This window comes from Alligator mississippiensis, chromosome 1, assembly GCF_030867095.1.
Source record: "Alligator mississippiensis isolate rAllMis1 chromosome 1, rAllMis1, whole genome shotgun sequence".
Classification (NCBI taxonomy): domain Eukaryota; kingdom Metazoa; phylum Chordata; order Crocodylia; family Alligatoridae; genus Alligator; species Alligator mississippiensis.
In genome coordinates, this window is record NC_081824.1 from 164,482,350 (window position 1) to 164,506,430 (window position 24,081).

Here is a 24,081-nt window from a genome sequence, read left to right on the forward strand (position 1 = left end):
CCAAGCAGCCTTGGTGCTCGTGTATAGGCTGCCATAGTTGCCACAAGCCCAAACATTTTTGCAAGTTCAGATGTAAACCAAGACCAATACTCCAGTTTCTTTTCATTTTGCCATGCAACAACACCCCAGTATTGTACCCATGTACAGTTCAATGTCATCCCTCAGATCAAATGAAGTAATCGTGTTTGTTTGTTTTTTTAATATATTTTTGTATATGCTGTCACATATAGGATCTTGTAAAAGCAGGGCTGGAAGAGACTTTGCTCCATCATTTCTTAATTTAGTCTAGCCCCTGGCTCAACACAGGATCATTCCTGACTGAACTAGCCTAATCAACTGTCAATCTTACCTCCTCTTGAAAATTTCCAGGGATGGAGAGTCCAGAATTTCTCTAGGTAGCCTGTTCTGATGCTTAACCACCCTCCTATTCAGAAAGTTCTTTTGCATCGCCAACCTAAGTTTCTTCTAATGTATCTTGAGCCCCTTCTTTCTAGTCCTGTTTCCTACAGTCACAAAGAATATTGTATCTCCATCCTCTGTAATCACCCTTTAGGCATTTGAAGACCTATCAAATCCCTTGCTTAGTCTTCTCTCCTCCAAATTAAATAACCTTAATTCTTTTAGCCCTTCCTCACAAGTCATGTTTCCTAGGACTCTAATAATGTTTGTCCCTGCCTATGAGACTTTTCTAATCTGTCCACATCCTTCTTGAAGTGTGTCGCCCAAACCGGGCACAGTACTCCAAATGAAGCCTCACAAGTTCTGAACAGGATGATAGAATCATTTCCCTTGGTTTGCAAATAATACTCTTGTTAATCTAATCCAGTATGCTGTTAGCTTTTTCTGCACAAAGAGTACACTGTTGGGTCATATTCATCTTATGGTCTACTGTAACCCCCAGGTCCTTCTCTGTGCTGCTGCAGCCCATCCAGTCATTCCCCAATCTGTATTTCTGCGTGCAATTATTCCATCCCAAGTGCAGGACTTTGCAATCATCCTTGCTGAATTTAATTTAGTTGATTGAAGATCCTTTCTCCAGTCTATCCATGTCGTTCTGGATCCTAGTCCTGCCTTTCAGAGTAGCTACAACTCCACCGAACTTGGTGCCATCTGCAAATTCACTAAGCATGCTCTTGATCCCATCATTCAAATCATTAATGAAGATATTTAAGTATCCTGGACCTAGGACAGACTTGTGGGGAACCCACTCTATACGTCCTCCCAGCTAGATATTGTGCCCTCATTCAGTGTGATGATCCAACCAGTTATGTAGCTACTTTACAAGTACTTTCATTTAGTCTGTATTTTCTTAGCTTGTTAATGAAAATGCCAGGTGACTTCACCTAGATAAAGTCAAGGTATATCACATCCACTGCTTTCCCTCCATCCACAGAGCCTGTCATCCTATCATAGAAGGAAATCAGTTTGGTTAGGCATGACTTCCTCCTGACAAACCCATGCTGGCTGTTCCTGAATGCCTTGTTCTCCTCTAGGTGCTTCACAGTAGATTCCTTGAGGACCTGATCTTTCCAGGTATTGAGGTCAGACTGACCTCATAGTGCCCTCCACCCTCCTCCAGACCCTCCCCCCCACTTACCAGCAGGAGCCCAGTCCAGCTCCCTGCAGCTGGCACCAGGGTGAGGGCCAGCCATAGAGATGCTCTAGCTGCTACCAGAGCATCTCTGTGGAGGACCCAGCCTCTGGCTGCCTCAGGGCAGGGTCCACGGCTGTGCCCTGCCCCACTTTTTTCCGCCGTAGTTCCCCAAGTTGATTGAAGTCTGCTTTTCTGAAGTTTCCCAAGTTTCCACCAGTTCCCCGAGTTGGTTGAAGTCTGCTTTTTTGAAGTCCAGTGTCTTTTTCTGTTGTTACTGCTCTCCTTCATTCCTGCCCTGAGGATCTTAAACTCTCTCATTTTGTGGTCACTGTCACCTAAGTTACCTTTGAGCAGTAGGTGGAAAAGGGTCCCCCTTAGTTGGCCTCTCTATCATGTATGTCAAATATCATTCACAGCACACTCCAATAATTTGCTGGACTGCTTGTGCACTGCAGTATTTCCCTCCCATCAGATGTCCCTTTAAAAAAGTCTTAATTCACCTCTTTCTCCTGGTTTGGTGGCATATAGCAGAAACCCACCCTGATATCCCCCATGCAGCTCTCTCCTCTGATGCTTCCTCAGGCCTTTCAACAAGTCTATCTTTCACTTTTTACTTCATGTTGCATACTGCAACCTTTTTCTCTTTGTGACAAAACTCCATTATGTTTCACAATACAGAGGCTGTAAGGTTTGCCTAACCTGCCATTTAAAATACCCTAAAAATCAACCATTGCTTTTCCAAAACCCTATGTTAGCTGAGGAGGGATTATTTCAGATGTCACCCTCCCTATCTCAGAATACAGTCTATTATTCTGAAGATTTTACATCAAAAGCTATTTAAGGTCTTAACAGAGTCAAACCAGAGTCAGTGTCTCATCTGGTGTAAATAAATAGAGTTCCATTGAACCTAATCTTACCTTAAAGGAGTAAAAGCAAACATGCTAGCACTGTAAGGAACTTTAAGGCATGTCCAGATGAGCAGGAATGTAAGTTTCCCTGGGGACAAGTAGCAGCGGCCCACCTTGTGCACTGCTGCTACTTGTCTCCAAGGAATGCCCATTCCACACGCACTCTGATGCATGGCAGATGACTCTGGGTGGAGTAGCGGAGCTTCTTGCTGCACAGTAGCATTGGTGTCATAATTCCTGCCCACCGATGCTACTTTGCCGTAGCTCATAGCTATGGCAACACAGCGTCCCATGTAGATGCTCCCATTGTGTACTAGATGTAAGTTAGAGTTCTTCTCTGAGCTCTGGTGAACCAGACTTGGCAGATTTACAAAGGAAAAATAGTATAATCACAGTCCTTTCAATGGTTTAGAAACATTATTCATTTGCAGAAAGACAGTTTTCTAAAGAATATAACATGCATCACATCAGATGCTTTACAGCCTGACTATATATCTTATTTGAATTGATGAGATACTCTAAACTAGTCAGCCACGCCATTTTCCTAAATGGTAGCACAATGGAAATAAGTTTCTTGGGAGCTGGTTCTGAGAGAAATTAAGCTGGAGTAAAAATGTCATTCAGAAGAATGGCCTCGTTGATTATTTTGCTAGCTCAGTCAGAAACAAAGAGAAGAAACAGCTCAAATTATTTGAGGAGTATATTTTTTTCCAGACAAACTTTCTAGAGATAGCCACAGACCTTCACAGAATTGTGCTCTAGAGTTATCCATGGCTGTAAACAAAAACCCTGTAGATGAAATCTTGATTCAACTAAAGTCACTAGAGTCAGGATTTTACTTAGGGCTTTTACTCCGATTTGGAAGCTGCACTGATTGAGGCTTATAGGCAAAGTTAATCAAAATTAGACCTCTAAAAGTAACTAAGAAACAATACAATTGTGAAAAAAAATGAAGATCAAAATACTTCTCCAAACAAACATACTCAAAACTTTATCAAAATAAGTTTAAGAATATATCAAAAGTTTAAGAATACATTTTCATTATGCCTCTCAGTTATAAAAGGATTTGTAGCTCAGCAGCTGTATTATGTCATTTTTCTTAAAATTCGGGCTTGAGAGAAGACAAAAGAGGCATTACCTGAACAAAGAACAATCTACAAAGCACAGTGTACATCAATACACATACAGAATGGTGTATAGCATTGTAGTTTGCAAGTAGGTAACTGCACATGGCCTTTGGATTCTGCATTTGAATAGGAAGGAAATGATTCTATATTAAATTAGAAGTAGAGTGAACAATTTGGGGAGAATGAATATAGTTACCCATGCTGGAACACTTAAGGAAAGTAGATGGACTCTTAAAGACCAAAAATGGTCTGCTTTATCTCCCTTCTGAAAACTGACAGACAGTGACCTCTAAAGCCATGGAGGCATTGTTGCAGGATTATCTCTGATACAATAGGATAGGTTTCCCTTGCTTTATGCTGTAAATGTGTTCCTGGAAAATGGTGCATAACTCAAATTCACATAAAGGGAACCCACTGTACAATGTAAGAAATAGGGATATGTTCCAAGACCTTGACTGTACTGACCCCCAGACCCATTTCTACCACTTTTACAAGACAATTTTGGTATTCACCAACAGCAGACAGGACACACAAGCACAGGGTGGTAGAGAGGGTGGTGAAGGGTGTTCAGTGTCAAACTCCACATCACTGGTAGGAGGTACAGGCAGGGTAACATCCATAGGAGATAAGCGAGAGGGATGCTAAGAAGACAGGGATGGCAACCACAGAAACACATGTTGCAGACAACGAGAGAGGAGCACAGAGCCACACAGCAGACAATATTTTGGTGCACATCACTCCCACAATGCACTGCACAAAACAGCTGACTGCGGGCTTCCACTGCACTGATCGCATAAGAGTGAATTTACCTCACATATAATGAATTTTTGGTATAAACATGGTCATCGTGTAAGAGCAAATTCACAAATACAGAACCTGCATAAAGTGAGGAAAACCTGTATTGCCTATTGAGAATCACAAGGACTATTTATTTCCCTCAACACTTGTTGCCTTTTCTACAGCAGTTGGGTTCCTCCTGTCCAATAGTGAACCACTCAGCTCTACTTGGCTTTGAGATTTGATGGGTCATAGTTTCTTTCGTATCCCATTTTGAAGGATTCATGAGTAACAATACCCATAACATTTACTCTCAGGAAGATGGGGTATTAAATGTGTGCATGTGTATAGTTTTCCTTCTCTCCCATAGATCATTAACGTGTCATTGATGAAAATATATTACAATGCAGTGTTGGCCATTAATGCTTCCTTTTGAATTTGACTGTATTTTCTTTGTAATTTATGTTTTTATTCTAAAATATGCTTAAAGCACATTTCAATTTCATTTTTTTGGCAAATTAGGCTACATAAGTGCTGGACCACAAATATATTTTAAAGTGGTCTTTACTATAGAAAATGACCACCTTATAAATGATGGTGGCTTTACCAGTTTGTACTTTTAACAGAGCTAATACTAATAGAGGAGGAAAAATGAATGACACTTTAGTATCTACCTCAGAGAAGTTACATTATCAATATGTGCTCCTACTTCAGATTCTGGGTTTTTTAATATTATGGGAGATTATAGAGCTTTATTTTAAAGTGAATTGTAGAGAGATTTAAAAAATAGGTACTTTTCTCAATCTGCCATCACTTTGTGCCTTTCTGATAGCTTGCCTTTTCTCTGTCTCTCTCCTTGCATTTTCTTTGGGTGTTTAACAGTTCCCTCAGGATAAGACCAATTATTTATGACATACTTCTCCTTGTAAGATTTATTTGGGAAAACTGTTCCTATGGAAACTGCTGTTTTCAAACAGGGTTGTACTAACTTCAAACAATAGGACTGAATACACAATAGAAGAAACATCTTTTGTTAGCAGGCATATTCTAATGACTTTGACAACTACACTAAACTGCCCAGAAAGGAACAAAATAAGGTGTATTCTGTAATATGATCAAGGAGGTGTTCAGCCGTCAGCTGATAACTACAGGGAATTAGACTAGCTCTGTTCATTTAAGAAAGTTGAGTTTGAAGCTCTCTCAAAACTTCAAAACAAAGCTTTAAAAGACATCAGTCAGAAATCTGCACTGGTAAGTTTGGGACGCAATGTCTTGAAAGACATCATGTGTATTAATTACAGAAAGACTCCTGGAGGGGTCTGTTTCAGGAATGTCAAACTAAATGTTCATGAAATGCATGCTCTGTAAGGCCTTTGCACAAAAATAAATATACAGGTCTGGCCTCTACCTTCATTGGAGTTCTGCAGCAGCAGAGTCAAATTTCTAACAATTACATTTGCTATACACCGTGTTTTGTTGATTGCTCTCTGTTCCAATCATGTTTCCTTTGTCTTCTCTTCAAGGTAGCACTCTAAGCTAAATGGTGCACAGTGCAGCTGCTGAACTACAATGCCTTTCTAATCAGGTTATTAAGGCAAATTCATTCCTTTATCTGTTTGTTTTAAGAACAGAGAAAATATTTCCCTTTAAAAAAATTCAGCCATTGCTCTCAGAACAAAATGTCATTAATTACCATGGCAATATTTTTTGAGTTTGTAGAGCTGTGATATCTTGCCTTTAGTCAGGAACAGATGTGGATAGTAGCCTGCAGCCTGGAAGGAGAGCTACTGCCCTAATGCTTCAATCTGCAATTCCCCTTTGGGTAAGTGAGGAAGCTATTGATTTGAGTACAAAGGCATCCAGAGTCATCATGTATCAGAGATTCAGAAGAAATGCATCCTATGCCTTTCCACACTGGAAATGTATTCTCAACCAACAGGCTTGTTTTTATCATTTAAATAATAACTTGAGGGCTCCTCATTTTCAGAATCAATGAATTCTACCAAGGATTAAAATCCAGACTAAAATAAATTGCAAAGAAATTAGGAAGTGAGATGTGGAAAAGAACTACATGATGACGACTAGATCCTGGGGTAGCAGGAAACACCCTCAGTTTCTAATTACCACATTTTAAATGCAAGAAGAAAAAAGCATAAAAAGTGCCTTTAAACTGCTGAAATCCAAGCCCAAGCAGTCAAAATCATGAGACAGGCTTGACAATCATTAGCAGTTAAAAAATGTATATTTTTTAAAAATTGAGATTGGGATTTTGGACCCTGTAGGAGGTAATGTATTCAGGCTGCTCTCTGCTATCATGAGAGCTATAGATTTTAATGTAAATCACATAACTCAAGCTTTCCAGGCTTGATTGACAGTTCCCTCTACATTTGCCCAAATTTCACATTTAGGACTCAGATAAAGGGTATATTTCACAGTCCTGAAACTTCCCCTGTTCTTTGAAATGCAGGGGACCCCTGCATCAAGTATCAGCCAGCATAGGAAAACTACTACACAGGGCAGAGGGACACCAGAGTAAATCATGACCTGTAAATGACTGAAGTAACTGTCTTCTCTCCTGGATTAATGAAGACCAGGGAGGGATTGGTACAAGAAAGGATCAACCTAGTGATAGCCTTCTGGGATATCTACTGTTTTTTTTAGCCTGGTATGTGTGAAGCCTCAGACTGACTATAGCTTGCACGTGCACTGAATAGGTCACTATCACTCCATTATCCAGTGGCAGTGATTTCTCTCCTTTTGGACCAGATTCCACTCTCCTTACTCATGCTAAGTCATGCTTATTCCTGCCTACTTCCAGGTTAGAGAAAGTATTTCCTTTACCTTCAAAGGGCTATCCTCAGTTGTGAGGACCCATGGGAGGAGAAGAGGTTGCTGGTCATTTGTCTGGAGAAAGAGGAGAAAATAAATCATCCATCATCATCTCCTTAATCCAAACAATAGATAAGAGAATTTAGCAAGGAGAACCCTGGGAATTCCTTTCCTCATTCCTGTGGATATTCAACCTGCACTTGCTCAGGTTATAAAAATACATAAAAATCTCAGTTTCCATATTTGGAATAAGTTTCTATTGCTCATGGCTGTACAGAACCAAATATGAGGGTATAGGATTGGCTGAAAGTAATTTTATCCATTTTAATCATTGTGATCCAAACCCAAGAGTTAAATAGACTCTAGACACTTTCTGATATTAATAGTTATGCTGAAAGAAGATTTAGCCAAACAGTAGTAAGAAATTAAGAATCTAGAAAATGGTATTTTGTCTGGAAAAATGTCACTGTCAGCATTAATTAATTTACCAAGTATTTCAAGGTTAATTTTAAATTCAAGGAAATGAGGTGTTACAGGAAAGAAGCTTTCCTTTTATGGGGAACAATTGAGAAGATAGGAATAAGCTAACATGTTGAGGTAACACATCGGGTAGCTGAAAATTGTATGATAGTACAATAAAAATTAAAAATTAACAAACAAAAATTCATTCTTATGATTTGCAGTATTTTAATCAGAACTAAACTTGGTGTAAGTATAATACACACTGCTGAAGTTATTATTCTTTCTGTGTAGATAATTAATCTTTTGCATTTGTGTTTCAGAATTACAGTTTTTTCTTTTCTTCTTCCAAGTTGAGTTCATATGCGTTATAAAATTCTTAATTTACAAAATTCTCTATAATATTTGTATATACTTTATGTGGTCTTTATTTGTTATCTGTCTTCTGATCAGCTCCAAAGTAATGGTAAAAATTTCATTGAGCCAGTTCCCATGAGATTTCTAGATCATTTTGGCCAGCCAGTTTTGAAGGCTTTACTTTCATTGAAAATGCACATTTTAGAAGTTTGTCTGCTGCAGCAAGAGATTATACTTCAAAATATCATATCATGTTGATAGGTGTTTTCTTTATGACATTCCCCAAGGAACAGACTGTATCTCTCCTTCATTAGTAATAAAGTGTAGTTTCATGAGAGTAAGTGTCTATGGATGCCATACCTTAACAGTGCCAATGGAGTTATATTCTTACATGATTTAAAATTTCTATCTTATCAAGGAACAAAGATATTCACAACTTTCCTACCATCATTTTGATGTTCTTGAACCTTGGTTCACATAACAGTTCTCACTTATTTAGTTTGAGGCAATTATTTCCAGTTTCCTCTGATTCTACAAAAAGGTTGTCGGAAAAAAAAAAATGTTTTGAGGACTAGCCGGAAAGGCTACCCATGGGCTGCATCTAGAGCAATATTTATGAATCCCTTTCCTTGGCAGAGACTAACCAGAATAAACTTATGATGCCAGTGCTCTACTCTAGGTCTTGGCTGCCAATTCAAATCTAAATTCTGTATGCCCAATTTGGTCTGATCTTCAGATTCCAATGTAAATTAGGATGAGTTACTTTAAGAACCGTTCTTTTATTTTTTCCACCAAATTTGTAATCCTTAAAATGGACATTGACTGATGGGAGTCAAGTCATCTCTTGCATTTGTGGCATTCCCCTTACCATGGCACCCTGGGTGGTTGCCCATATCACCCACCCCTAAGGCCCTCTCTGTCAGCGGAAATAAACATTTCTCTGAACAGTCATGTAGTAACAAAATGTAACATAATAGAATAAGACAGCAGCCCATTTTATTGGAACAAACTGGATTAAAGAGAGAAGGGAAGAAGATCTACCTTCTAGCAGTTCATTTGATGTATCTTTAAATATCATGAAATGCTTAGATGTTTGTCATAAAAAAATACCAATAAAGAAGTAAATGTCCCTTTGTGGTTGAGCTGCAATGTAACGAAAAGGACCAGTTCTGAAGCCAGCAATGTCTGGAGTCCCTGCAGTAGCCAATAAATTCCCCCTACCCCCTCTGGGGAGAGCACAAATAAATGCGTAGGTTTCTGATAACACCTCACCCAGCACAGATTCAAGATGTGTAACATCTGTGCCCTGTTAGCTGGAAGAATCATGTCCAGATTGTGAGGACTAAAAAATAGGGATGGAGGATTGAGGGACCATGGGGGATCATTAGGCAGTGTATTGTGCTGTACAAGGGAGTGGATAAAGGCGAGTGGATAAAGGCATGACCCAGCTGCTGACAGAATGCCATTCCTCAGGAAACAAACAGCAGATAAGAAGAGACTTTACCTTTTCCTCAACAAATCCTCCCCATTTCAAATACAGTTGAAGCAAGCAGCTTGGTTTACAAAAATAATAATTAGAGTTGCCTGTTATTCATTTTTTTGCTGCAGTTGTTCAACTCACTAGTTAATTGAGCTATGCTTCAGCCTTTTGATGTTTTCCCTCATGTACAGGCAAGCATTGAAACATGGAGAATTTTAACACTCAGGTTCAAGATAGCAAGTGGATTCAGAAATATAAAAAAGTCTTGGAGTGAGTTCAAACCTGTAATAAGAAAATTAGGTCCATTTTTGTTCACGTTAGATAAATTAGCCTTCAGTAGAATCCACAAACAACATAAATATTTCCATTTTTTTTAACTTCCAGAGGAAACAGAATTAAAAAAAATGTAAATCTCCTGAAATTTAACCTGAAATTACATAATTGTATGAATGAATGAAGATATGAACGCAAAATTCATTTAAAACTAAGTAGTTTACTAGTTTATGTCATTGATCAAGCCAAGAGAAATGTAAAATGTACTCACAGGAGAGAAGTAAATTACAGGTAAATTTTTGCCATTATTGAAACCCATACACTTCACTGACCATAATGAGGATGGAGGATGCTAAATTTTTTTAAAGTTGACATTTTAATACTAGAAGGTATTAATCTTATAATAAATGAGAATATGATTTTAAAATATTATTTTAACATGAAAGTATGTTTTTAAAACATCAGTAAATTCCTTTACCAAATGAGCCTATTTGCTGATGAAATTGTGCAGAATATCACAATAGTTTGATGTAATTTTTAAAAATATATTTATGCATATGCCCTAAAGAAGGTGTATAGAAATTTCTAAATATAAAACTTTCTCTAAGGGACAATTTTACAGTTAATTATCAGGCTGGGTAAAGCTCTTCTAATGAGGCCTGAGAACGATGAGTTTATGTAAAATCCATTCATTGTTATTGAAAGTCTCCATATGAAAATATTTCTTGTTATCCATATTTATTCAGGCAAATACTGCATAAGCAAGAAAACAGTAGTTATGTTTACAGCAGATTAGTCTCCATTGTTGTTGTAGTTATTATCATCCTTGATAAATTCCAGATATTCTGCAGTTTAGGCAGAACAGGGATTCAGAATTGTAATCTAAACACTGTGGGGACCTCTACACAATACACATGCTTCAAGGTAGAGGCAGAGGAGGGGGGCATTTTTATTAGAGCAGTTCCCACAATCTCATGTATTCAGCATCCTGCATTTCAAAATATCAGCAGGAGCGTTTTAACTAAAGCTCATTAAAGCACTCCTGCCACCATTTTCAAATGCGGGGATGCTGCGTACATGAGGTGCTGCAGGACACTGGAGCATTCTGATTAGAATGCTCCAGCAGACTCGATTAATCATTTCCAAATTGTGTGGCACAACATGATTAATTAAGTCTGCACCAATGTGTTCTTATCAGAATGTATCAGAACACATATAAAAGTGCCCTGTGAACAGAACTTATGTGGACTAACAAGTGGATAAATGGGGTATTCTGTAGTGTGTCAGCTGGGGAAAAATAATACTTGAGAAATGGTTGTAAAAGTGCCAGCTGAAGAAGAGTTAAAAGTATTAAGAGTTCAGTGAGGAAATGCTCACAAGTATACTATAGCTGTACTCTGATATGCATTATGGTCATTGCATTAGACAGTTAGGGTACACGCAGGCATTATACTTTGATCAGTCCAACTAGGGTTAGGTAGATCTAAGTGCAGATCTGTGCATATGTTCAGGGAAGTTGAACAAAAGCAAATAAATAAATAAATGGCTGGTCCAATCTAAATTAGGTCACCTGAGGAGGTGAACTAAATTAGGCTGGGAACAGATTAGCCCAATCTGCTGAACATCGGCACACATTCTGAGCTCAGATCCTGTCAGGATCAATGAGGCCATAGGTGGTCACTCAACAAATTACCTTAAGCAGGCCAGAATCACACCAGGTATGAGTCAAGCTCTGGGTCTTCAGGCCAAGGGTTGAGTCAGTATCATGCTCTCTGAGGAAGGTAGATCAGAGCCAAAAGGTCCAAACAGAGCAGGGGCAGGAACTGTGGTGAGGCTGGGATCAGGCAGGAGCAACAAAAACAAACCAGAAGCAGGGCAGAGAACCAAGGACACAAACAGGCAAGGAAATAGGAGGGGTTTTATAGCCTTCCTATCAGGGCCTTACAGTGCCTATTGGTTCCCCCTCATCACCTGATTCCTTGTTAATATCCTTATGAGAGGAACCAGGTTGGGTTGGGGCTCACATATGACCAGTTGCATGGTGGAGTTAAGGCCTAGCCACCCTGCTTTTCAAATCCCCATGATTCTAACACTACCCTGTCCCCTAGGGCAACCCTTGAGTGCTCCAAGGCCTGGTTTCCTGGAATGGGCCTGATGGAAGGCTCAGACCAATTCTGGGTCACACATGTTTTCTGCTGGTTCCCAGGAGCAATCATTTGCCCCATAGCCCTCCCAATCAATAAGGTAATGGAACTTCCCCTGTACCCTTTTTCTGTCAAGGACCTACTTCACTATAAATTCTTCCTCATCCTGGGTTCTCTCTGTAATGTTTTAATAATAAGACATGAAAAACAGGATGGACCCATGAAAACTCAGGTAGCTGCAACTGGAAGGCCACCAGACTGACCTGCACTGAGATGCAGTGTGGGCCTAAGTATCAGTGATCGAGCTGGGCAGAAAGATGGGTGGATCTCAGATGCTGCACAGATAGCCACGCTTAGTCCCCTACCTTGCATAAGGGGACTTCCTCACAATGCTAGTCCACAGAGCATGTATACACCTCTTTGTCCCATTTCAAATGCCATTTTAGAACTACCCAGACCTTTTGCAGGTGATTCACAAGCTCTGCTGCAGCAGGGGTTGGTGAAGAAACAGGCAGGGATGATTGAAAACATGGGTAGAACCCATAATTGGTATAGAATGAACTGTGTTGTGGCAGGTATGATCCAAGCTGTATAGACAAATTCTTCAAATGGCAGGAGGGCTACCCAGTCATCCTGATGGTAGTTCAAAAAGCAGTGAAGGTGTTTTACTCCTTCACTGGAGTAAAATCAAACTGGGAAAATAGAAAGTGAAGCAGTGAACCTGATTTACTCACTCTGGCCATCAGATTGTGCATGGTAAGTGGAGGAGCAATGCTGTTGTATTTTCAGTAGTCACAGAAATTCTCACCATAAGTGGGATATAAACTGGAGGCCTCAGGCTTACACAAAGCTACTAGGTATCCCATGGAGTTGGAAGATGTTCGCTAGGAAGAGCTGGGCTGTGTCTTGAGTAGTATGCTTGCCCTGATTGAGAATGAAGCAAGCCATTTTTGTTAGCAAGTCCACCACCACCAGAACTGTGGTGTACCCCTGGGAGGCAGGAAGGTCCATGATAAAATCTAGGGAAACTGTTGTCCCGGGTGGGGACTGGTGGGGAGGGAGTGAGCAGAGGCCAGAGAAGACTGAAGGATTTGGTTCATTGAGACTTGGCATGAGAGAAGGTATCACAGGAATTAACATAGGCCTTAATGTCAGATTGCCTCTGGGGACACCAAAAACATTGAGCGAGGAACTTCCTTATTTTGGTGTGGCCAAAATGTCCAATCATTGAGATGCTGTGGCCCAGCTGGAGTACTTGAAGTTGGGGTTGCCCTTAGGGAACACAGATATGCTGCCAGTGATAGAGTATACACTCTTGTAGATAGTAGTCCTGGTCAGGGTGAGTTCTCAGATTCTGTAATAGGGCAGCCACTTTAGCTAGCAAAGTGTTTTAGTTAAGGGTGGTCTGGAAGAGTCCAAGTAAGTTTCTTGTCCTGGTACTGTTTATGACATTTGTGGATACCAGGATCAGGGGTGTCTATCTGAGGGGAACTCTCTCTGTATTTTCCCGTCTGGAACAGGGTGTCCACTTTGCCCTTGTGACTCCCAGATCAGAATGTAATTATAAAATCAAACTGGGAAAATAACAGGGGCCACCAAGCTTATTGTTGGTTCAAGGCTTCTTGCTGAGTGAAGGTAATTTAGGTTATTATGTTTTGTCAAAAGTTGTATCTAATGCCAGGCCCCCTCTAAAAGACAGTGCCATTCTGTGGTAGCTTCCTTGCTTGCCAGTAGCTCCTTATCTAAAATGTCTTTGTTGCATTACCTGGGGGTCATGTTTAGGGAATAGAAAAAACAATATAAAGTGATGGTTCATGGGCACCACAGCACTGGGGCAGCACTCCTCCAATGGCATAATTAGATGAGTCTGCCTCAACTAGAAAAGGAAGGGCTGGGGTGTGGGGAGGGGCTCAGAATGGGAGCAGAGGTGAGTACTTGCTTCAAGGAATCAAAAGGTGCTTGGGCTTCAGGGGACCAGTGAAATGGAACCCCCTTTTTGAGATGGGCACTTGTGCTGCCAGTTTGGAGAAATACCAGATAGAAATCTCTGGACCTCATGCACTTCCTTGGGACCCCATTCCAGTACTGCAGCTATCTTGTGGGGGTATATCCATAGCCCTTCTGGGATGATAGTATACCCTAGAAATTCCACTAAGTTCTCGTCATATTGACGTTTCTCAGGTTTAGCACACAGGTGGTTTTGGCAGTGATCTCAGGACCAGGCAGACATGCCTGTCATGCTTTTCCTGGATTTCTGAGAAAATGGTCATCCAAATATATGACCACAAACTGGTCCAGTACATCCAGGAAAATAGCATTTATGAAATGTTGGAAGGTAACTGGAGCATTTCATAGGCTGAAAGGCATCACCAGATATTTGAAATAGCCATACCATCCAGGATGTAATCTTTCCACTGGTGACCCTCACAGATGAGAACTAGATTATAGGCCCCATAGGTCCAGCTTGGTGAAAACTGGTGCTTATCCCAATCTCTCAAAGATGTCATTAATGAGAGGGATACGGTACCGGTTACACAAAGTGACTTTGTTTTAGGCATGGTAGTCCATGCACAGATGAAGGGACCCATCTTCTTTCTTTACAAAGAGGATGGGGGCCCCAGATGGGGAGGTCATATGTTGGATGGATCCCTTGGCAAGGTTTTTATGCAGGTAGTCCCACAGAGCTATTTACAGCTCCAAGAGTGAATACAGATGGGCAAAACAAACCACAGCCCCTGGAGTAAAATGGCCTGTGGGGTGGTAAGACACCAGCATATTTCATGCTGAAGACATATGCCAGGTCCCGATATTTAGCTGAGAGGGTAACTTAGAAGCTTTCCTCCCTGTTGGAAGGCACTAGCCTCCAATTAGTGAGCCTCAACTACTTGAACATGAGTAGGCCCCATCCTTGCAGAAAGTCACTGACTGGGTAGCCACAGCATCCAAGTGTTTGTGCATATATGTTTCCCTACAGGAGCGCTTTGCAGCCAATCAGTGCATTAACAGCCTCTATGGGTGTTAGAAAAACCGTCTGGCAGGAGGCTGAACTGGAATGAATGTTTTCAGATAGCCAGAGGATTTGAAGGCTGTGAAGGGGACCTCAGGTCATTCTCAGTACCCTGGGGGCATGGGCCAAATGAATCAAGCCAAATTGCAATACTTTGTGGTGACCCTGGTAAGCAAAACAGGAGAGGAGCTGTCTCTAGGGTGATGGGCCACAAAATGAGTGGGGAGCTGTCAATTGATTCAATGGTCATGGGGTTGGCCCTGCACACAATAGGGATGTAGTTTGCTCCAGCAAAGTACTGGTCCATAAAATTGTCAGACATCAGAGTCTACCAGAGCAATCTTCTGGACCTTAGCCACAGCAAGATGAGAAAAGTACAAGGCTAACAGAAGTGGTGATGGCCAGGGGCACTTTGTACTCTTCCTTTTTATGGACAAGATGTCCAGTGGTAAAAGTTGTTGAGGGCATAGTACCTCTTTCAGACAGGACCCCTCTATTCCAGGCAAGCAGTTTCCTGCTGGCACGGGTCCCCAGTGTTTGATAGGGCAAGCTTGTCCCACCACAGTATAGGCAGAGGCCTAAGTACCATTGCCTTCTTCTTTCTGTCTGAGATAGCCACTGTCACCTACAATTGACTTTCAGGGATTCCTCCTCCAGCCCTCTACCCCCCACCAAGGACTGTGGAGCATGAATCATACACAGAGGATCCTTCCTTGCGGCTTAAGACCTTTCTATCCTTCTTTCTAAGAAGTGGTGGTCTATGTGGTCACACAGATCAAAGAGTGGAACCAGGCAGGTGGGAGCTTCCACTCAGGCTAGCTCATCCATCATGTTTTCATTAAGCCCCTGACAGAAGTGGAAGAGCTGTGCAGCCTTGTTCCAGTCTCTGTCTCCAGCTAATTGCTGGAACTCAGCTACATAGTGGCTGACCATTTGAAGACCTTGCCTTAGGATGTTCAGGACTATTTCAGCAGTGTATGACCAGAAGGGGCCAGCTTACATAGCCTTAAGAAACCTCTTGAGGTCCTCCAGAAGGGAACTAGTGCCTTACAACAGAGAGGAGACCCAGGCCAGGACCCCACTAATAGGCTAATTACAAGCTCTACCTTGACCTTGTCAGTTGGATAGGACAAATGGAATAGAAGCACAGGACAAATAGTAATTGACATAGTTTGACAACCCCCTCCCCCCCCCACCCAGAATTGTTGAGGGTCCCCAAGGAAGCATTATGGCAGGGGCACTTTAGGTTCGGGGAAATCTAGAGTGGTGGCTACAGGTGGGGCCATGGCTGGTGCAGGTGAGCCAGGCTGTAGCTTCAAGGTAGCATTTTCTTGTTGTAGTGTGGCCACCTGAGTTTGTAGAGACTAATTCTGGGCCTGCAGAGATCTCATTCAGGGGCACAGAGCAGGTAAAATGGCCATGAAATCCTCCATGGATCAGGGCACTTTGGTGGGATCCACAGCCCCAGGGAGTCATGGCCCTAGGATGTCTTGGGGGTCCCAGAAAATTGTTAGGATCAACCAGGCTGTTGCTGGTTACTCAGGCTGCTTACAGACATGGAAAAAAAAAATCTGGCACTTTACTTTCAGCTCAGAGCACCCTCACTCTGAGCACAGTATATGCCCAGAAAATGCATCGTGTTAGTTTGACCTGCCCAACATTTGTATAGATCAGGCACTTCAGTGGGACTTTCTGGTGCTTTTATCTAATAGATGATTGAATCAGCTTTAGAAAAAAAGTGACAAAAAGTCCTACTGAAGCCCCCAATCTTTATACAATGCAGGGGACCCAGGTCAAACTAAAGTGCTTCCTCTTCTGGTAATGAGCTGTTTTGTTTTGTTTTTTCACATCTAACAGGAGCCTCAGTGAATTACCATAAGCCAGCCAAGGTCACACCAGGTATGAGTCAAGGTCTAGGTCTTACTGTCAAAGGTTAAGGCAGTATTGTATCCAAGGAGGAAGATAAATCAGAGCTAGGAGTTCCAAAAAAGCAGGAGCAAGGATTGTGCAGAGGCTGGGATCAGGCAGGAGCAACAGGAAGAAGGCAAGAGCAGGGCTGGAATAGGGAAGAGATCCAAGGAGCACATACAGAAGTAATGTTGCTGGAACAAGTCCTACAGGAAGTAGGAGGGGTTTTATAGCCCTCTAATCAGGGGTTCATGGTTCCCCCTGGTCACCTGACTCTGCATTACTATCTTCAGGTTATGAACCAAGTTGGGCTGGGGTTTATGTCTGACCAGTGGTGTGGTGGTGTTGAGGATCCAGCCTGTATCTTCTGGTCATCCTGGCTTCAAATCCCCATTGTCTTAGCTGGGAAAGCCCAGCTGCTCACTCTAATTCTGGGGCTGTGTTTTTCCAGCCCCTATTCTGATCAGGGTATTTTTAGTTCTCTGCCCCTTCCCCACCCTGCAGACCTCCCCACCCAGATTTGCCAATCCTCCCCAATCCTAAAAATCTCCCTGGACTCACCAACATCACTGTGGTTTTGCTTGTCACCCCCACCCAGCCCAATCCCACCCACTTATCCCTCCACAGTTACTTAGTCTGGTTTCTATACATGGCTCTTGGCACTGGTGAATGTGTGTACCAGACACTCCTGAACTACAATCACAATATGTCTGCACCTACCTTTAATGAGAAATGAGGGATCCAGCCTGAAGTAGGGACAGGCAATTTAAGGTATTATGATGCATCTACTACCGAAGTTCTGGTCATTGTGCCAAGGGCAAAGCCAGGGACAATAGCCTTCATAAATTGAGATCACTCCATTCTGGTGTAAGTTCTGATACAAACATGACATAGTGCCCAAGAACCTGCAGAGTAATGGAAGGGAAATGGAAATGACAGTTTGAAAACAAGGGAGAGAAATTTTACATGCTGCTTGCACTGAAACATAAATTATTCTCCATGTCATTAATGATTTCCAGTTCTCACAGACTGGCAGCCCTTCTCTGCCTTCCTTGCAGTAGTGCAGTTTCATCATCAACTCATCTTAGTTCTTTTGTCAGAGGGTATCTATTTCTTGTCTCTCTGGAATGTCTACCACCTCAAAAATGACCAAAAATAGCAGGACTTGTTTTCTCCTGAAAACCCTCAGCTGTGGATCTTCTTGTCTTCTTCTTCAAAATGTATCTGATATCATGTATCTTATCTGCATTTCCACAGGTGATTCAAGGATATCACAAAAAATCATGTGTTCTCTGGATCCTGTAAATCAGTACCTTAATTAATGATCAACAGATAACACTATGCTCCTCTAGGACAGTGGTTTTCAACCTATGGTCCACAGACCCCTGGGGCTTTGCAGACTATATGGAATGGGTCCACAAAAGATGACTATGATCAATCAAAAGTATGTGAATACCCATACCTACAATTCAAAGGGGTCTGCACCTCCATTTGAAATTGTTTAGGGATCCGTAAATGAAAAAAGGTTGAAAAACATTGCTTTAAAACAATGCAAATAATTTCACTCAGGATAAAATTCATGTGAGCCAGAGACAAATTAAATTTCAATGAACAGGCCTAGCTGTGGAATAAATCTCCACAGGAAATTAGACTATTTGGGGCTCTGATGACTCACCTTTGGCTGTTTTGCTTTCTGGGTGCCTTTTCTTATTCTTGAAATCAAATGAAACATGCTGTTAAACAGACAACTGCCTTGGTTTTGGCATATTTATTATTGTCTCCTAAAGTCAAGATTCAAAATGGCCAGCTTCCTCACAACTGTGCTGCCTCTTGTCATCTCTTTCAAAAAAAGAAGGGAACCAGTAGATTTCCCACATTGTCCATGTTTGTACTTCTGCATGGGGAGATCAGTATGCTTAAGTAGAATGTGGCACAAACACACAACTGAAGGGGAGAATCTGCAATTTGAACATCAGTAGATATAAGATTGTGACCACAAATGCGTACCTCCAAATTACTGGAGTATAATTACATCTGAATTTTTATATTTGTAGTGCTACATAAATTGGGAAAAATAATGATAATGACAATTTAGTGTTTGGTTATATGTGCCATAGACACTGTAGTGTCTGAACTAATTACAGTGTAACGTAGAGTTGTTAGTGAGTAAATAATAATTAATGGATTGGTTTAAAACTGTATAACAGTTTCGAAGTCAATGTGGAGCGGGGCATAATGGAGTGATATTTAAGGTTTTACTGAGCGTGTACCATTCTTGTTTGCAATGGTAAACCATCCAAATGTGAATCCAGTCATAGAGAAATATCTAAGAGATGATGCTAAGAATTCTGTTCAATAAAATGTATTATCTGTGACTATCTTAATTCATGTGTTCTCTGGATCCTGCATAATTAAGAAAATATGAGTTACAAAGGAGCATCAATTTCTAAATAATCCACCCTTTCAGAGGCAGTTTTCCCCAGGGAGTTATACAAACAACTGCTTTTTAAAAGAATAAACACAATTCCTCCATTTTTATTTGTGTGTGTGTTTATGTATAAAAGAAAAGAATAAGATACAGTACTTATTGAGAGCTTTTTTGTGGTTAAGCAGTATGAAGAAAACAAATAATTTATTATCCTTCAGGCAATTACTAAATGAAAGTTAAAATATATTAAGTGTAAAAGGAACAATTATGGGAAAATTTAAAAGTGATAAAGAGAAATACTTTTTTCATGCAACCCATAGTTAAGCATGTAGAGCTCATTTTTTTAACCACAACAGTATTACTAATGCTCAGATTTTAAGAGAGTATCCAGAATTGTTAAAATAAGGATTTTAAAATACTAGTAATTTTAGATAGGAATGTAACCTTCGTGTTTCCAACTAGGACAGCCAAACAAAGACTGGGAAGTTTTCTTCCAGGCAAGTTATCCTATAACTGGATGTTTCAGACTGTCTTCTGCTTTTGAGGGTAGCAGGTGTTAGCCATAGCAGCAAACAGGATATGCACTTGCATAAGCTGTGTTCATGCCCATGAGTATTTCCTCAAAAGTACAGTCAAGCTGGATCAAAGAAATAGCTTCTTGCAAGTTGCTCAACTTGGTGAGGAAGGGTTCCACAGTTGGGTCTTTAACATTTAACCTTCATTAATGTTGATATTCTCTTGTCTTCCTTCCTTTGGCTGTAGAAAAGGGAAGGGAAGAAAAGCAAACAGACAAAAAACAAACAGATATGGTAATGCTTCCTGAAGAAACTGAACTGTTTTTAGAAGCTCCTAAGAACCTATATATCTATTGACTCTCAGTGGGACTTTACCAACTAACGCAGTGCTCTTGTAATTTTGATTCTTTTTTTCCCTATAACATTTCTCAGTTAAACCTCATATACTAAGAGAAGACAAACATATTTATTCTTTATTAGATTTATGCTGATAATCTGTAAACTGATAAAAATATAATATGACTATACCATAATTATCATGTTTATCTTGATTCATAATATTTGATGCTCTCCCTTGATTTATTTCATGGCTAAATATAAAATATCTTTTTTTCTGTGGGTTGTTGTAACACCAGGGAGTGTTGTCAAATCTCTTGTCCCTGAAATTCGACTGTTATGGCCTTTGGTACCAATTTTAAATGTTCTCATGACTCCACTGTCTGTTATATTTTGTTTTGCTTCTAATTGACCTTAGCACATCACAGTGTCTCAAACCTCAATGCTGGAGATGTGCAAGGTCTCCTTCATTGTCCCCTCAAACCTACCCCCATGATCCATTTTTCACTTTCACTCTGTCCTTGAACTGCCCAGGAATCAAATTCTCCCCTCAGCCTCCTGAAGGTTTAGACAGTAGGGGAATTATAATTTTCAAATTATCACCTGTACAAGTGAGCCTTAGCATTTGATGGTCTCTCCTACAGTCATTCACACTTCCCACATCTATCTGTCCCATGTGTATACTAAAGACAGACAAAGGTATCCAATTATTTCCACTGCAAAATTCTGACCATCTGGTTAACCTATGTCTCACTCCTCTATACTGAACATGTATACGTGTCATTTTCACTGGTTCATTTGAGATGCTGAGCTGATTTTTAATTCAGAATCCTCTTTTCCTCTCTCTGACATCAAATTGGTAGGGTTTTTTTTTTAATGCCAAGCATTTCTATTTCAGATAAAAATATCATCCAGGCATTGAGGATTTTGTGTTACCTGTATACTAAATTTGTCTGAGGTTCACCTACCAGTAAAAATGCTTTGGTATGAACAAGTGTCTCCAGTAGGCCAACTCACTTTGCAAAATGCATAGGTAGTCTCTTCATGTGGGCTTGCTGATAGGTATTATGTATCAAAAGCTCTTAAAAATATTTTGTCAGAAGAAGGGCTGTTACCATTTAACAGCTTTATAGAAATTATGTTCCATACACTGACCCTGGAGATTTTACTTTTGTGAAATCCTGAATACACAGGGGAGATTTTCTACAATAGTTTGTTGTTGGAGCTTCCAAGGATTTACAATGTTGGTATGAGAGCATTCTGATTTGCAGAGAAAGCCATCAATGTTAGCTCTGTTTATCTGGGAGTAATGTATATCAGTGCAAAAATGTTTAATGTCTGCTTTAATTTCTGTGAGTTTGGTCAGTTTTTCTGTGAGTTCACTTTCTGAACTGACAGGATATTATCCTATCAGGTTTATGGCCCTTCTCATTGAATCTCCACCTTGCACTTTTCATTAAGAACAAGTGTTGTTTAAAATGCTGCACGTTAAGCTCTCGTTTTAAAGCAACCAGGTCTTTCTGTTGGCCTTTATCTATTTTCTTTTTATAAAAGGTTTTAAGTTTAATAATGTCATTTTCCAAGCTGCCTGGTTTGTCAGTCCTCTTTCTTCTTTTGGGGATGCAGGTTTGAAATGTTTATTTCATCATTATCATTTAAAAGCCAGGTATTCAGTTCATTTTCTCTTGGGAGGGATACAGATTCCTGCTTTTGTGAAAAATAATCAGATAATGTATGTTGGCAGTATCCACTTGAAAACTTTGTTTCAGTGTGTCAGATGCACCAGGCATAACTGGAGACTGATCCCTTTTTTATTTTTTGTCATATTCCAAAGAATAGTGAGGTGTAGCCTAGAAAACAAGATCCTCCTATGTGACTAGAACAGATGATCCTGATCAAGCCAAAGTGGTTTCTCCATTTTCATGTTTGTACTAGTTTAAGGATAACATATTGTTTAATGATCTTTTCTATTCCTTCAGACATACATTCCCTCTTTATAATACAAGAGATCTAATTATTTATGTATTTACTTTGTAACTTCTTGCAGTCACCTGGCGATGATGTGCAAGGACTTGCATGATTCTGTAAGCTTATAACATGGTCACCCATGTTATTAATTTTACTGGAGCTGCTCTTGAGTGTGACCTTATTCAAAAGCTTCACTTGTTGAAGAATGGAGATCTTCATTAATGTCTACATATTTTCTGCCAGTTTGGAATAGATGTTAAAGTCAGAAAACACAATACAAATGCTTTGTACAGTGCATATTATGGTTGAAATATAATACCCAAACTCCCTTTCTCAGGCATGACCCATTTTAAAATGTTCTCCAGTGGAAGACCTATTTAAACTTCCTTTAAAAAGTCTGTAATTTTTAAACAGCAGTCATTTCCCTATGCTGGTTGAAATACTGTGAAATGAGAGATGCTGTTCTTACAGTATTTTTAGCCTGACCAATACCAAGAGAATCTAGATAGGGACAGGCATAATTTTTCTAGATCTAACAGGGGAAGTTGTTGCTATTTCATCCTCAAGTAACATGGGCCTTGCACATACAAACTGATAAACATGAAAAAAAGAAAAAATAAGACAAAGTTTTAACAATATCACATTAGGAAGGAAAGGGTAGATTATCTGTTATGTAGAAACCAGGCCCCATTGTGCTGGGTATTATATAAACACAGAACCAAGGGAAGGTCCCTGAATAATTAAAAAAATATATTTAAAAATAATTTTAAAATTTTAACATCATCTAGGAAGTAAGTGAACATGACAAACCAACAAGAATAAGAACCATCAGGTAAGAACACTATAATAAGCACCTCGGAGAGCACATTAATTGCTTCCCCATTGCCACGTGTTCTCCGATTGGCTTTACTTAGTTAAAACAAGATGGCTGAATGACACGTTGGCTTTTTTCTATTCTGGTTGATGCATGGCATGCCCACCTCACCCCTTTTGCCCAGTCCAACCAATGGGAATTTATACTGCTTTTTTTCTCTCTTTTTTTACCATGATTTTCTGATGAGTTATCAGATATAAGATAGGAAATTCTATTGAAATCCAACCCATGATAGTAATATGCTATGTGTGCTTACTTGATCTTTGCTAGACTGCTACCTGACTGTGTGAGATTTTCTATGCACTTGTTGCACATTGGTAAAGAAGGCAGTAAGCTTTATAGTGTTTCTTGGGTAGCAGGGAGCATACCCAATGCCCTAAGGTTGCTTTAGACAAAATGCAATGTAACATCTTTAATCAGAAATTGTAATTCTTCTAAGAAAAAAAAAGCAAGTAAATCTTTCCAGCTAGATAGGCAATTTGAAACTTGACTGGTAACTTCAGATAAATGACTGAATAAAAACTATTTATTGTAAAAACAAGTGTTGATACCTTGATTAGATCTGAAAAAAAATAGTAGAACTCTTCTCATTTTATAGTTTGAAAACTTATAAAGTCAAAATATTTCTCAGTTAAATCAGCAAGATCCCTGGAACATATATTTTAAAGTATGTAATAGAGGTTTTAAGACTCTTACAGATGGAAACCTTTCTCTATTGCTAAAGCTGTATTTCCTAGTTGACAAGTGGAGAGTGTCATCACCTGCGGAGTCAGCAGCTGGGGCAAGATTAATTAGAGATGCTGAGAAGGTGACTATGCCTGAAACCATGAAACAAAAAATTCTTGTCTTTAGACCAGATTTCAAAAGGCACATTAATAACATTTTTTTTTTCCTTTTTTGACTGAGCCTAGAGTCTCCCACTCACCCATAGAAAGGAACAGCTGACTACAAGTGATGTTAAACTGCCTAAACATAAGAGAAAATCTACAATAAATGCTTGTACAGGAGAGAATTTATCACATTTGGTGATATAATAGAGCTCCTCTAGCCAGAAATCTGTTGTTGTTACACTGTTTGTAGTTCTGTCAATGGGGTAT

The 24,081-nt window shown here is 40.0% G+C and overlaps 1 long non-coding RNA gene across 3 annotated transcripts in view; it reads right to left on the reverse strand.

The window, feature by feature from the left end:
* LOC109286441 (uncharacterized) overlaps positions 1-17,873 on the reverse strand; it is a 46,088-nt gene extending 28,215 nt beyond the window's left edge. Inside the window, exons 1-2 of one of the 3 annotated variants that reach the window (XR_002094479.2) lie at positions 17,584-17,873; positions 7,248-7,310 (exon numbers count right to left, since the gene is read on the reverse strand). This is a non-coding gene — a long non-coding RNA (uncharacterized LOC109286441). The remainder of the gene's footprint in view (positions 1-7,247; positions 7,311-17,583) is intronic. The other 2 variants (XR_002094478.2, XR_002094477.2) reach the window with 2 other exon arrangements.
* Between the last annotated feature and the right edge of the window lie 6,208 nt (positions 17,874-24,081).